Source organism: Vulpes lagopus, chromosome 3, assembly GCF_018345385.1.
Source record: "Vulpes lagopus strain Blue_001 chromosome 3, ASM1834538v1, whole genome shotgun sequence".
NCBI classification, from domain to species: Eukaryota; Metazoa; Chordata; class Mammalia; order Carnivora; family Canidae; genus Vulpes; species Vulpes lagopus.
In genome coordinates, this window is record NC_054826.1 from 39817025 (window position 1) to 39834576 (window position 17552).

Consider the following 17552-nt stretch of genomic DNA (forward strand, 5'->3'; position numbering starts at 1 on the left):
GTAATTGTAAAAAATATGGAACTTGGACCCAAAGAGTTTCTCAGTTTCAAATTATTACTATTATAAAGAAGTATTACCCAGAGGGAAAATGAGGTGGAAGATGATGCTCAGGAAACAACTCAAAACCTATTAACAATAAGCTAGAATTCAGACGTTCAGACGTCTCAGGAACAGTGCAGCTCATTAGATACAGAGAGTCAGATCACAACATCAGCTATTGGAATTTGAGAGACCCTGTGAAGCAGGCACTGAAACTGAACTTAAATGTTATTACTTGCCAAAGGTAGCCTCTGAGATGACCCAGGCTGAAAGGCTAGTGAAAAAGTGCCTGCCACAGGACCATAATAGTACAATTAACATCAAGAGAATCTTGTAGGAGACAGATGGGGAAGATATCAGGAGACTCATCAGAGGACCATGGCAGAGGGAGACAATAGACGATCAAAGCACCGCTGAGAAAAAATATAAAGTCGATCAGCCAGCAGCACTAATGGAGGGTCAGAAGGAATTGATGGTGAGTACTAGAAGGCCCTGAGCACAGCTGGTAGCAGCAGGAAGAGCTGGCAGTGGGAGAAGAAGGAGCAGCTAATCAAACTGTCTACCAGGCTGATTAGACAAGCAGTGTGATCAGACAGCAGGAGTAGGAGATTCAGCTGCAGGAGGATTAGAAGCATGGGAAAGTCAAAGACAGAACAAGGTCAGTCAATGGTCTGGCTAAGAGGAGCAGCTGATTGGGTAGCATTCTGATCAACCAGCTGTGACAGCTCATCACACAGTAAAGGGAGCCAGCAATAGGAGGAGCAAGGAGGGCTGAAGGGATGGAGCCATTTATAGAATGGAGGAGTCTCAGAGTCACAAAAGCTAATCAAAATTGACAGCAGCTCCACAGAGCTGGGGGCTGGGCTAGTTGGAAGTTTGCAGCCTGTGCCTTTGGCCAAGGGTTTATTTTTCACACCACAAACAGAGCATACTGCTCAGCTGTTTTCTCTACTATCCCAAAGCTCAGGGGACTGTGATTTGAAGTCTCCTTGACAAAGCAGGGCAGAGGCCAAACCTTGGCTCCTATCAATATGGCAGCTTGAGTACTGTTCTGGAACTCTGGCCAGCCTGGCTCGGCAGGCAAGTAAATATGCAGATACTCCTCTATTTTTTCCCCTTTTTCGTTCTCTCCCTCTTTTCTTCACCTTTGTTTTTGTTTGTTTGTTTGTTTGTTTGTTTCTTTTAAACCTTATACCTGCATGCTTGGAGAATTTGTACAACAGAATTTAAAGATTTAAGCCAAAATATGACCTATCGAGATTCTCAGAAATGTCTGCTCCTTGTTCTTTCAACTTTAGGTACAGTCACTGTTTACACTTAAGTATTATTTTTTCCCATTAATGCACTGAATTTTTTTCTCTTATAACACACAGAGACACACACTTAAATACTTTAAAATTGCATTCTTGTGAACTGGTTTATACAATGGGTTTTGTAAAATCAGAAAACACATGTAAAGCTTAAAAAACAAAAATTTCTGTATTTTCTTTGTTGATTGATTTTAGACTTTCTCCTAGTAAAAGTCTATCAGTGTCAAACCCACCTTCAGTGTTTAGAAGACTGGTTGTTGATCTCTAACCTATGTATTCCTTGTGTGTGACAATTTGGGAATCCAAAGGCACACAATAACCAACATCTACATTTTTTGAGTGCTTACTTGGAAAAATGATATAAGAACTATTTTTATCCCTCACTTTACTGGGTTATGAGGCTCATAAGATTAAAAAGATTAAACAAAGTTATATACTAGCAAGTGGGGAAGTTAAAATTCAACCACAACTCTACTCATCTATGTCACATGGGCTTTGTGTTTCCAACAAAATTAAAAGGTACTGGATGAAAACTTGTGTGGGTTTTTACTACTCATCCCATTTTTATTCTCTTCAAGAAATGGAGTAAAGGAGCTTTTTGCCAGGCTTAAAATTTCTTTACAATATGAAAAGTAGTCTCCATACATTTAGAATATAGTAGGTGACATTTTTTCAAGAGGGAGATTGCTATATTTGGAAGGTGTTACAGCTGGTGTGAATTAAACATGTCCTTATCATATCCCTTTATGACCTCTCACATCATCTGGATAAGGATCTGGACTAAAAAAAATTTTTAAATGTGATTTTAATGTATGAAGTAATGTATTTAATATTAACTGGGCTTGAAACCATAGTAATTAAAATAATGTGGTACTAGAACAAGAATAGACAAGATGATTAATGAAACAGAATAGAAAATTTAGTTTCAAGTAAGTATAGGATTTAAATTAATATAAAGGTGACATTTCAGATTGCCAATAAAAAGATGAACTTCCTAATGGTTCTGGGTTAATTTCCTGATTATTAAAAAACAGTAAGATCCTTCTGTTACAAACAATACAAAATGAATTCCAGATAGATTAAATTTAAAGTTGGTAGCATCTATTTTGAATGTTCTTTACAAAAATTTTTATAATATGCTTGCTTTTTTTTTTTGGTCTCATGATTGTCTCATCTATTGGTGTTGCTAAGTATGATCGTTTGGTAAACAGGTGGCAGCTGCCAGAATTCTCCACTGTAAAAGTACAGCTTTTTTTTTAACATTTGTTTTTATTGAAGTTCAATTTACCAAGATATGTTATAACACCCAGTGCTCATCCCATCAAGTGCCTTCTTCAGTGCCTGTCACCTAATTACCCCACCCCCCACTTACCTCCCCTTCTGCAACCCTTTGTTTGTTTCCCAGAGTTAGGAGTCTCATGGTTTGTCTCCCTCTCTAATTTTTCCCACTCAGTTCCTCTCCTTTCCCTTATAATTCCTTTCACTATTTCTTATAGTCCACATATGAGTGAAACCATATGATGACTGTCCTTCTCCAACTGACTTATTTCACTCAGCATAATACCCTCCAGTTCCATCCACGCCAAAGCAAATGGTGGGTATTAGTCCTTTCTGATGGCTGAGTAATATTCATATATATATACCACAGAAGATATACACCACATCTTCTTTATCCATTCATCTGTCAAAGGACATCATGGCTCCTTCCACAGTTTGGCTATTGTGGACATTGCTGCTATGAACATTGGGGTGCAGGTGTCTCAGCATTTCACTACATCTGCATCTTTGGGGTAAATACCCAGTAGTACAATTGCTGGGTCATAAGGTAGCTCTATTTTTAACTTCTTGAGGAAGCTCCACACTGTTTTCCGGGGTGGCTGTACCAGAATATGCTTGCTTTTTGACCTAACACATTTGATAGATGTCCATCACAGCATTTTCTGCTGTAACAAAAATGAAGGATTCATGATGAAATAAATATCAAACAATAGGGGAATCACAGAAATGAAATACAGTGTATACTTGTATAAGTGGGCTACTCTATTATCATTTCTAAGAATTTATGCTGCAAAACTCATGTTGTATTACTTTTGTAACTAGACAACAAATGACGATTATTTTAATTAAACATAGAAAACATATGAAATACATATATATAAAATAAACTACTATAAACAACTTGAAACCAAAAAGGGCACTTTTGGTACTAGTGCCATCTTATTCCAAGTGGGAGCTAGAGTGGTCAGCACTGTAACCCTACTTAGCAGGCACATGATAAATATATGATGATGTCAAATATCACACTCCTAGGATCATCTCATAATTTTTCAAAATTAATTTAAAAACACCTTTTATCATCACAATCCTCATGGATAATAGCTTGGGTAAGTGTTTAAAAGCTAACCCTTTAGTAAAATACTTCTTCCTCTAATTGTTTTTTTAAAACTTAATATATTATGTAATTTTAAATACTGTATTATAAAGTATTTTCAGTTCAACTATAAACCAGTGAAGAAGAATAACTAAGGAAAAGTTAGAAACACTGGGTAATTCTCTCATATCTGTTACCTCCCTCTTCCCCAACAAATGTAGTTCAAGGAGAATTTCTTCCCATGAGATCTTTTGAAGGATCTTATTATTCCAAGCTTAGCTGTAAGTGAAAATCAGACTCAGTGTTATACTATTCTATTATACATGAGTCTTTCAAAGAAGTAGTACATTTTTGTCTTCCTGCCCTCTCTCTAGGAGATGGAGAAAAAACAGAAATAATCATTCCTTTCTAGTTCATGACATGAACCATAATGATTATTTTAGTGAATTCTTCATAATCAAGGGCATGATATGTAAGAGTCATATACACTTTTAAGATTTTGAACAACAACAAGAAAACAAGAATCCCTAACACTGGACTAAAGAACACATTGATTTGTTTTTAAATGTAAAGAGTATCACTAATTAGTAATAGTAACTCACAATCAAGCGAAAGGACACTTGGTCAAACCCACTTAATCCTAAGAAGTACACACATTTCTAAGGAATATTGATCATTAGCAGTAATATGATTTGGTAATCCAAACTTGAGTATATTTTCTCAGGAAAGAGTTAATTTCTAACAGTATAATGGCAGTTCTAGAGAAAAGATCTCACTATCAAATATGGTAGGTTCCATCAGTTAATTTTTGTTTGCTTGTTATTTTTTTGTCACTGTTATGATTTTTTCCTATTAAGGATGGAATTGTGTTGGAGATATTTATATATTTATAATAATGATGATTTAGGAACATAATGCAAGGACAGGGATTAGATAAAACATAACTGATTCTGGGATTGAATCCAAATTCTCATTAAACTAAATGGGCTAACCCATTAGATGCATAATATACAAATTCATAGTTAGGTTAATGAAGGAATATCCAGAGCAGAAATAACAGACTCAAATGCTTACAGGGTCTAGGAAGGGATCACAGATGTGCATACTGGGCTGCAATCATTTAGAATGGTAAAGATTATTAGAATCTACTTAAACCTTCAAAATTCAATTAAAATAATTGTGTTGGGAAGTGAGGGAGGGCACTAAAGGCTACTTCCAGCTCAGAGGTTGCCAGTTTTGATCTGCCAAAATGACTAATATATAAGTACATCTCCAATCTTAGATACTCAAATGCTAGAATCCCTGTGTATAAGACAATCAAGTTTGTGACCAGGTATCATTTGTTCTTTACTCAAGAGGTAAGGCATTTACCACTTGCTGAGGAGAGAGAGAAGATACAGTCCCAGTTCCCTGGGAGCTGATAGCTTAGGGAGTTTATCATGTAAATTAATATATAATACATGGCAATTAATTATGATAAGTGGTATAACAAAAGTACAGTAAAGAGGGGCATCTACTAAAAATAGAACTAGTGATATCTGCACTGAGTCATCAAGTATAAATAGGAATTACTCAGCAATGAGTGTGAGAAGGACCTCAAAAGCAGGAAAACAACATATTATACATATTAGTGATTTGACATCTTTATCATTCCCTTCCAGTCTTCATTTCTCAACGTACAGCAGTTACATAGATATAGAGACACACAGATAAATAAATATGCTCACTCAGTAGCAATTGTTATTATTATTATTATTATTATAGTAGGCCAGTATAAATTGATGTTTTGAACTCAGCCAGACTTGGACTCAATTTTGCTTTCTGAACTTTATTAACTGTGTGACATGTATTATATCACTTTAACTCAGTAGGCAAGTTTCTTTGTGTAGTGAAGATAGCAATATTGACCCACAATGCTATTGTATGGATTAGATGAAATAACACACAGAAAGTCCAGTTCCTGCTACATAAAAATCATATAAAAATTTTAAATTTTTAATTATCAAGGAAAATAGTATCCAGGGTTAGTCAAAAGAGAGAAGAAAATTTAGAATAAATGAAATGATACTAATTCATCTACATTATTACTTCAAACCAAATTTGGTTATAGTTATTTCTTTTTTCAGAGAAAATCATTGTGTGCTCAGATGTCACACATGGTCATATTTTTCTGTCGCATCATTTAGAGTTACAGCCTTGATTCTATCCCTTGGAAAAATGATTTAGAATACTACAGGTTTTTGTTTGTTTCTTTTATTACAGATTACCTTCCATAAGAGTCACTTGGCCTAATTTTAGAAAATTTTAAAACTCTAAAATGGATAAAATTTTCCAGGTAACCAACTTATGTTTATTCTTCAGATTGCTTATGATAGGAATGTCAATCTGAGCCTTCCAGGAGAACAGTTACCTTTCCTAGAGTGTGATTACTCTTTAAATATAACAGCTGTTGCTATGCAGAGTCAGTGTTCAATAAATGACATTCTGTGTTAATTGCCATGAAGCTAAGCTGTTTCTTTGCTTCCTATCTGAACTAAACTATGCCAACCTAGTGGCAAAATAAGTGATTCAGTCATTCCTGTTGAATTTGGGCTAGTAATAAAATGTGTAGGAAAATCAAGCTACCCATGTCATATCTAACTGACAATTCTAGCATTTTTCCACATGTCTAGAATACACTGACATCTTTAATATTTCTGTAAGTAGAAAAATACTATAGTAGTTAATATAATTATGCTTATATGAGGAGATCAAAAATCTCAGGACTACACATAAGATTTACATTTATATCCAAATTCTGATCCAAATATGTTTATGTAATATGACCCTGAGTATTTGAAATTTATAAACCTTGATTTATCAAATGTTTATTGGGCACATATTATGTTCCAGATCTTGATTTAAATACTGTTCTCATGTACCGCAGTTCCTTTAAAAATGGGTGTAAAACATTACCAGGGCAAGTATAGTTCAGTAAGACAACATTTGTTTATGCTTTAAATTGGAAATTTATAAAGAAAATGACAAATCTGCCCATTCACTCGTTGCATCTGTCCATTTTTTGAGCTGTGCACTGGATAAAGCAAACATTGTCTCCTGCCCTTATGAAAGACAAAATGGCAGATAGTTATTTTCTGAAGCCTCCTTTGTAACTATGAATCAGGCACAGGAGCTATGCTATGTGAAGATGAGCGGACCCTAGAGTCACAGGGACCAGAAGGAATTTTGGTGTTCTTGAGGTAAATGTAGGAGGACTACATTCCTAAGGAATCAATGACAGCAGTGTTCCTGGCAATATAGAATGTGCTGAGTCTTAGCACCAGTGTGACGATACCTAAAACAAAGAATGTACTATATTTTTGTACATTGTTGAGTAAATGTCCCTCTGTTTTTGTCAATTTCACAGAGCATAGAATCAAGATTCTCCCTTATTTACTCTATAGAAATACCATAAAAACAAAATATCATAAACAGCTCAATTTCTAAAATTTCTACAGTATTCAGCTGGGTTCCAGGTTTGTTTATCAGCCCAAACTCCCAATGATTACTGAAAGATAAAGAAATAAGAATATCTCATTTCTGATTGAGTTAAGGTAACACATGGCACTTCAATAAGGGTGTAGACTGAAAACTTCATTCTGAAACATTCGAAGACTTTCCCATTAAGCAATTTTCCACTCTAAATTCATATATACTAAATTGTTATTGACTGCAGGGCAGATCAGCCTAACCAATTTCACAGAATTACTTTTTGGTATGAGGATTACAGCCACACACAGAATAGCAGATTGATCAAAAATGCTGGCTTCTAGGGCAAAGGGAAAACAGCAGCTGAGACAATAGAGCCATGTCAAAAATCCAGAATGTTTGATGGTCTGCATTTTGCACAATACCAGATTTAGTTATTTGTATTTGGTCTCCTCAACATTCTTGGGAGGATAGTAAAAACAGCTATGATTTTTATTTTACAGTTAACAAAAATCTCTTAGCCTCAATTTTCTCATCATTACCTAAAATATTTATTAAGGAATCTTTTTTTTTTTTTCAAAGAAAAAATATCTGATTTCTGCTTTTTTAAAGACAGTTCAGTGCTCTCCATTGGTCTTAAAAAACTGAGCCAAATCATTGTTTAGTATGTAAGACTCCGTGTAGTCTGACATCATCTGTAATAGTCAGGATACACTATGTTGTGCTGTGGTAATAGAGAAACCCAAAATATCAGTGGCCTAATACAGCAAATTTTTTTTTTTTTACTTACACAATGTCTGCCACAGAGTTATCCAATCTTCCCTATCAACTGTCCTTCAAACAATGACTTACATCCAAGCAACTTAGCCTATACAATATAAGATGTCCTCATTCAACATAGGAGGGAGAGAGAGACTAGATAATTGTGCATGGCTTTAATTTCCTTTGCCCAAATGTGACATCATTCACATAACTCACCCAACTGAAAGGGAGGGAAATACATACATGAGTAAATGAACATTTGAGGATCACTACTGTCCCTTCCTCACCTCCTTACTTGTCATCCTTTAACTGCACCATTCTCCTACCCACACTGAACTCTCAGCTATACACAACTGCTTCGATAAGCCATGCTCCCTCCTCCCACAGGCATTTGCACATCTTTTGCCTGCATGGGGAATATTCTTTCTTTTCTTCCTCCATTTTTCTCTTCCCCAACCCTTCTACCTAGTTGATTTTCATTTTCTTACATTCTAACTAAACATCATTTTCTCAGGGAACTCTCCAAACTATTCCACTTCTGCAAATTAACATTATAGGAAAGTTCCTTCTGGAAGTCTTAGCAGATTTGTGTTTCTCAGTGTGACTATTTAACAAAGGCTTCCCTAACCCACCAAAATGAAGACTACAAGATATCATGACCTTTACTGATTTATGGTTAGTATCCTATCCACAACACATAGAAAAATAACTGGCACATAATAGAAATAAGTATTTGTTAAATATACAAATAAATGATGGAGAATTTGATGTTCAGAGAGATTATACCATATGACTGAAGGTACAATAATTAGTGACAAGACAGGACTCCTACCTGGGTCTTCTGACTCTAAATTCCATTTTCTCATCACTAATCTCCTATAGGCTAATTTTGGAAATGGGCAGTTTCTTGGAAGGAGGTCATTGGAGACATCTCACAGAGAGCACTTACTGTTAGTAAGAAAAAAAGACAGACATATTTTCACCATTTGCATTCATAGGGCCCACAACTATTTGAACCTGGAGATCTTCAGGTATATAAGCTAATTATAAAACAATCTTTGTCATCTTAAAAAAGAAAAGGAAACTACTGTTTGTCAGCAAAAAGAGCTTTCAAATTTAAAGGCAAAACAAGTGGTTGCTTTGTGGCTTCTTTCTATTGTCCCTCCACATTTATTTCTGACTGTGGAGACAGACAGATCACATTGCCTTATAATGAATCACCCTTTCTAAAAAGAGTACTCTATTTGCATGAACAATAGTTATGGGTCAAGCTTGATAATGAGTAAAGCTGAAAACCAGCCTCGACTAAGTGCATAGTTTTTTTAGTTCCTAAGGATCACCTGAAAGGAGATAAAATTTTACTATGAGCTAGTCAGTTAAAAAATACTATTTTCTAAAAATAGGTGCATACTGGTAAAAGCATGAAAAAATATTTTTAAAGCATAAGGAATAAACCAAATTTGATTTGAAATCCTACCTCCCTAATATAATAATTACAATTAAAATTTAGATAGACATCCATCAGAATAGCTGTGTCTCAAAAACTTGTATCTTTAAGGAATTGACTGTTTTCAGATGCATGACCAAAATAAATTGTGCAGCACCAGAGTAAAGAGCCTTGGGTTTGAATACTAATTCTGCCACCTACCAGTTCTGTGACCTTGGAGAATTACCTAATTTTTAATTTTTTTTTACTTTCTCCATTTGTAAAATTGTAAAAAGTATTTACTTTGCAGGGTGGTTATAAAGCCAAAATGAGATTAAGTTATGCGAAGTACCAAGGACAATGCCAGACATATTCAGGCATGTAAGGGAAAATACCTAACTATATTTACCCAGTAAAATATAGATGGTGATGATCTGATGCAAGGCCTGATGCATATAACAAATGGAAAAGTGGGAGGTGCAACCCACAAGCACCCTACAGTGAGAACTGCAAGGCTAAGGCCTTCAGCTACTTATTAATTGGTACTGATGATTGCTGAGGCTAAACTGACTTTTAGACAACTCTGAGGATTAAGATTACTAAAATTGTCGGGAAAGTGACTATCAGCAAAAATAAAATCTGTTTTATGTGAAGATAGAATTATCATTTATTGAGTAAAATATAAAGCAAGGGGTTATAATGAGTCCTTCACATTCATTTTACTGCGTTCTTTCAATAGTACTATGAGGTAGTTGACATTCCCAGCCACACTTTACAGATTAGGAAATTTAAACCTAAAATTTAGGTGATTTGCCCAAGGATTTACATCTAATAATAGAGAAATTCAGATATGATCTTAGGTCTGGCTGACTCCAAGTTTGAAATCCTAAATCATCAGACAGTATTGCTTTGCCAGCCATTGCAACATCTGAATTTTTTAATCCTATAAAAATATATTTATAAGAGAATAGTTACCATTTAAAATGCAAAATACAGTCTAAAAGATAATGAACTTAAAATCTGAAAAGATCCATTTTTTAAATTATCTGATAACATGCAAGCAGTGAAATGGCAGAACTGGGTATGATCTTGACCTCCTAAATTGCTCCAAAAAGTCTGATTTTTAGGGAGAGGAAAGAAGCCTATCACAGGAGAATTGTTGCCTAGTAGGAAAACAAACTAAAATAATTAATTAAGGGATACACAAATAAAAACATGTAAAATTTGACATCAAAAATATAAAACATTAGCAGGGAGTGCAAATGCAGAATTTTAGAATGCATTCAAACTTGACTTGCTATCAGCTTAAAATAGGCTAATATATGTGAGCCTGGTGGTAATGACAAACAATGAAAAAACTTGTAATAAATATGCAAAAGATAATGAGAAAAGAATCTAAACATAATTAGGTAGAAAGTCATCACAACTACAAGGGAAGAAAGTAAAGGAAGAAAGGAAAAGAGAGGAACTACAAAACAGAAAACAAATAACAAAAGGGAAATAAGTATTTACCTATCAATAATTGTTTTAAATGTAAATGGACTAATTTTCCAATCAAAGAACATAGAGTTTCTGGACAGGTAAGAAAACAAGACCCATATATAGGCTGCCTATGAGAGACCCACCTCAGATGTAAGGACACACATAAACTGAAAATGAATGGATGAAAAAAAGATGTTTCATGCAAACAGAAACCAAAAGAAAGCTGGGAGATATATATATATATATATATATATATATATATATATATATATATATAATGTGTCTTTTAAGGCCAATATTTCCTTATTGATTTTTCTATTTAAACGACCTATCCATTGATGTAAGTGGAGTATTAACATCCCCAACATTCATATATATATGAATATATATAGTAGACTTCAATACAAAGACTGTAATTAAAGATAAAAATGGGCATTGTATAATGATAAAAGGTTCAATCTAACAAGAAGATATTTTAAATATTTATGATTCCAACATAAGAGCATCTAAATATATAGAGCAAATACTAACAGACATAAGGGGGGAAATTGACAGTGGTGCAATAAAAATAGGGGATGTTAATACTCCACTTACATCAATGGATAGGTCATTTAAATAGAAAAATCAATAAGGAAATATTGGCCTTAAAAGACACATTAGGCAAGATGGACTTAATAGATAGATATATACAGAATACTATACCCAACAGCAGCAGATTACATTTCTTCTCAAGCACATGAAGCATTCTCCAAGATAGATCATATTCCAGGCCACAAATCAAGTCTCAATAAATTTAAGAAGACTGAAATTATATTGAACATCTTTTACAACCACAATGAGGAAATTAAAAAACAATTACAAGAAGAAAACTGAAAAAAAATCACATATATGCAGAAATTAAACAACATGTTCCTGAACAACCAATATGTCAATGAAGAAATCAAAAAATATCAAGGCAAATGAAAATGGAAATAGAATATATCAAAATCTATGGGATGCAACAAAAGCAGTTCCAAGAGGGAAGTTTATAGCAAATATAGCAATATAGTCTTAGGCTAAAAAAAAAAAGAAAAAAAAAAAGAAAAAGAAAATTTTCAAGTAAGTCTAATTTTACACTTAAATGAACTCGAAAGAAAGGAAAACAATGAAAACAAAAGTTAGTAAAAGGAAGGAAATAATAAATATTAGAGTGAAAAAGAAATAGAGATCAAAAAAAGACAACAGAAAAATTCAATGAAACTAAGAGCTGGTTCTTTGAAAGCAAAATGGACAAACCTTTAACTAGACTGACTAGAGACAAGAGTGAGGGCCCAAACAAAGTCAGAAATGAAATGGGAGAAACTGTAACTGATACCAAGGAAATATAAAGGATTATAAGAGTCTATTATGAATACTTATATGCCAACAAATTGAACAACCTAGAAGAAATGGATACATCCCTAGAAACACACAGTTTTCTAAGACAATAGAAAACTCAAACAGACCAATCACTAGTAAGGAGATTGAACCAGTAATCAAAAACTCCCAAAACACAAAAGTTTAGGATCAAACAGCTTCACCAGTGAATTCCACTGAAGATTCAAAGAATATTTAATGCATAACATTCTCAAATGTTTCCAAAAACTTGAAGAGGAGAGGATGCTCCTAAACTTATTTTACAGAGCCAGCATTACTCTGATACCAAAACAGATAAAAATACCACACAAAAATCACAAACCAATATCCCTGATGAACATAGATGCAGAAATCCTCAACAAAATATTAACAAACTAAATTCAGCAATACATTAAAAATATCATACATCATGATCAAGTGGGATCTACCCCAGGAATGGAAGGGTGGTTCCATATCCTCACATTGATCAATATGATACACCACATTAACAAAATGAAAGATAAAAATTATATGATCATCTCAATAGATAAATAAAAAAGTAGGTTCAATATCCATTTATGTTAAAAAGAAATCCTCTCATCAAAGGGGGTATAGACAGAATATATTTAACATAATAAAGACATATATGAAACATTTATCGTATATGACATGTAAACTCACAGCTAACATACTCATTGACAAAAAGCTGAAAGCTTTTCCCTTAAGATCAGGAATAAGACAAAGATGCCCACTCTTACCACTTAAATTCAGCATAGTATCAGAAGTTCTAGCCAGAGCAATTAGACAAGAAAAGAAATAAAAAGCTCCAAAGGGATAAAAAGTAAAACTATTGAGAGGGGAAGAATTAAGATGGCAGAGTAGTAGGGAGACCATGGGCTTGCTTTATCCCTCACTAGATAGGTATCAAAACATTTTCAACAACTAGGAAATCAATATAAGGATTAAGAGAACAATCTGCACAATTAGAAGGAGAGAACATGGTGGCTGTGAATTCAGAGATATGAATTGAAAGAGAGAAAAGCTGCAGTGCTGTGGAGGAGGTGGGAACACTTTTCTTGGAGAGAGGACATGGAGAGAGGGAGAGACAGTGAGAGAGAACAGTACATTGGGTTTGTGCAAGAAAAACACTCCCCCCATGACTTGGGAATCAAGAGGAATAGACTATGCCAAGTTTTTTGCAAATAGTGGATCTCAAATTCTAAGATCCACTAAATTTTACAGGTCCACTCCATTTGCTGGCAGACAGCCATGATCCTGGGGAGAGGGAAGACAGAGGCCTGGGAGCAGATGGCAGACAGTATGGTGTGGGGATCCCCTGGGTTGTACTGGGAAAGAATATTCCCCTTCAAAGTGTACATTTGGAAGAGAGTAAATTGCCTCTCCAAGGACAAGAGTCCTGTGAGGCACCATTGAGCAGCCATTCAACAGTAGGGGAGAGAGGTATATGCAAAGAGGAGATAACCTGGTTGCAACCTTTTGCTGTTCTTCACCACAGAATCCAGGAACCCGCACAGCCATATGACTGTTTTTCTGGGACAGAGCAGCACTGGGCACAGCACTGCAAGGCTTTCCTCTGGGAAAAGGGAGCAGGTCCCTGCCTTGCCAGGTCCTTTAGGATTTGGAATTTTGAATCCCAGTTGTATGCCAGAGAGATAAAACACAGGAGAACTGTAGCACACGGTGGGCCAATGGCCTGGGCATGGACAAGTTGAGGGCAGGATCTGACAGAGAACCAGGGACATAGGAGGGGAAATTGCTTACTTTTCTGTGAAGGCTTTCTGAGTAGCGGTGATCACCAATTCCTCTCCCTGAAAATGAGAGGGCAGAGTGATGCCATCTTCCACCACCACCAGCACCACCACCCCAATCACTAGCACATTTGGACTTCGGTGAACAACATAGCACCCCCAGTGGAGGCTGGAACTGTTTACACCAAATCCCCCTGCCTTGTGGCCTGCAAGGGCAACTTTACTGGGGCAGGTCAGATCTTTCCAGCACAGCAGGCCTCTCTCCCAGACGACCAACACAGGCCCCTGACATGTACAAAATATACTGGTTACAGAATTGCACCAAAGCCTCAGTTTCAGTTCTGGTGGAAATAGGACCAGGATTTCAGGCTTGTTTTGTTTTGTTTTTCCTTTGGAATCAGGCTTATAGATTTTTATCTGTTGGTTTGCTTGTTTTTGTTCCTTTTCTTTTTCTCTTTTTTTAGACTGGATTTTTATGTATTTATCAGGTTTATTTTAACAAACAAATCAAAGTACACCTAGTTAAAGGCTCAAACACTTTCTACTGCAAGCAAGGAGAAACTCTGTAGAGGACTGAAATGTGGGAAAGAGCTGCCAAAACAAAACAGCATGCACCAAAAACAGTTCCTGAAGTGTCATGCCCTGGATAGGGTATGACCCCTTTTTAATATAGCATCACTTTCAGGAGCAGGAAACGTAACACGTTTTCATAACATTCAAGTTTCACTATGCTTTATCTTTGTACTAAGTCTAAAAGGCAGAGAACTCCTATCAAAATCAAAGGAAACAGGTCAAGCCAAGATATATCGTAGTGAAACTTGCAAAATACAAAGATAAATAGAGAATTCTGAAAGAAGCTAGGGACAAAAGGTCCTTAACCTACAAGGGTAGATATATAAAGTTAACAGCAGACCCACCTACAGAAACATTACAGGGCAGAAGAAAGTGGAATGATATATGGGAAAAATATGCAGCCAAGAATGCTTTATCCAGCAAGGCTGTCATTCAGAACAGAAGGGAAAAGTAAAACTACTACTATTTGCAGATGATATGATTTTATGTATAGAAAATCTTGAAGACTCCAGCAAAAAACTGTTAAAACTAATACATTTATTCAATAAAGTTGCACAGCATAAAATCAATATAAAAAATCTGTTCCATGCTTATGCACTAATAGCAAACTATCAGTAAGAGAAAAAAAGGAAAACAGTTCCATTTATAATTGCATAAAAAATGATAAATTAGTTGGAAATAAATTTTACCAAGGATGTGAAAGACCTGTACACTGGAAAACTTTAAGATATTGATGAAAAAAAAACTGAGGAAGACAAATAAATGGAAAGATATTTCATGCTCATAGACTGAAAGAATTGATGTTATAAAAATGTCCATATTACCCAAAGAAATCTATGGATTCAATGCAATCCCTATTATAATTCCAATGACATTTTTTCATAGAAATTGAACAAACAATCCTAAAATTTGTATAGAATCATGAGAGATCCCTAATAGCCAAACAATCTTGAGAAAGAGGAACATAGCTGAGGCATCATGCTTCCTGACTTAAAGCTACATTACAAAGCTATGATAATCAAAACAGTGTGATATTGGTGTAGAAACAGAGTTTAATGGAGCAGAATAGAGAGCCCAGAAATAAACCCATGCATATATGGTCAATCAATCTCTAATAAAGAAGATAACAATATATACTGAAGAAAGAATAATTTCTTCAATAAATGGTGACAGGAAAACTAGACAGCTACATGCAAAAGAATGAAATGACTACATTACACTATACACAAAAATCAGATGAAAATGGATTAAAGAACTGAATTTCAGATCAGAAACCATAAAACTCCTACTAAAAAATATAGGTGGTAAGTTTCTTGACATTGGTCTTGGTGATGTATTTTTTGAATCTGACTCCACAAGCAAGGGCAACAAATGCAAAAAGAAATAAATGAGACTAAATCAAACTAAAAAGCATCTGCACAGTGTAGGAAGCAATCAACAAATGAAAATACAAACTAATGAAGGGAGAAATATTGGAAAATATTCTATAAAGGATTAATATCCAAAATATATAAAGAACTCACATAGCTCAATAATAATTAAAAAAATCTGATTGAAAAATGGACAGAGGATCTAAATAGATATTTTTCCAAAGAAGACACATAGGTGGCCAACAGGCACATGAAAAGTTGTTCTACATCACTAAACAATAGGGAAATGCAAACAAAAAACAAAATGATATATTCCCTATACCTGTCAGAATGGCTAGCATCAAAAAGACAAGAAATAAGGACTGCTGGTGAGGGTGAGGAGAAAAGGGAACCCTGGTGCTCTGTTGGTAGGAATGTAAATTGGTCCAGCCACTTTGGAAAACAGTAGGGGGGGTCCTCAAAAAAGTAAAAATAGAAAAAACATACAACCCATTGATTCTACTTCTGGGTATTTACATAAAAGAAAAAGAAAACACTAATTCAGAAAGCTATATGCACCCCTATGTTAATTGTAACATTATTTATAATAACCACAATATGTAAACAACCTAAGCATCCATCAATACTACTCAGCCATAAAAAAGAAAGAAATCTTGCCATTTCTGACATATGGTTGGATCTTGAGAGTTTTTAGACAATTAGAAAAAGACAAATACCATATAATTTCACCATAAAATATTTTGAAGTCTAAAAATCAAATCAAATGAACCAACAAAATATAGCAAAAATTCATAGATACAGAGAATATATTGGTGGTGGCCAGAGGAGGGACAGTTGAGGGGTGGGCAAAATGGTGAATGGGACAAGAGTTACAAACTTCCAGTTATAAGTCATGAAGATATAATGCACATCATGGTGATTATAGTCATTAATATTGTTACAAATTTGAAAGTTGCTAAGAAACAAATCTTAATTTTCACAAGACAAAAAATTGTTAAGTTTGTATAGTGACAGATGGTACTAGATTTATTGAAGTGATAATTTGTAATGTATACAAATGCTAAATTATTGTGTTGTACATCTGAAATTAATATAATGTTGTATGCCAATTATACTAAAATTTTTTAAAATATTTTATTTATTTATTCATGAGAGACACACAGAGAGAGGCAGAGACATAGGCAGAGGGAGAAGCAGGCTCCCTGTGGGAAGCCTGATGTGGGACTTAATCCAAGGACCCTGGGCTCATAACCTGAGCAAAAGGCAGATGCTCAACCACTGAGCCACCCAGGTGCCCCTAAAAATGATTTTTAAAAGAAAATTTTTACCTAGGAAAATAGTGGTAATCACACTGTACATCTACATTGTACATATAACGTATTCTTTCAAAGGTCACTTGATTCTTGCAACAGTTTCTAAATCTAGAAGTCAGGCACTATAATACCTATTTTACTTATGAAAGAAACTAGATCACATATTCAATTAATATTACAAGAAAAATCTAGACTTTTCTTACTTTGAATCTACTGCTCTCTTTACAATATCCTATTTTCTCCCTCCGGGAATGTTAAAGTATTTTAAAACTCTTTTGCCTACATTATCATGTCC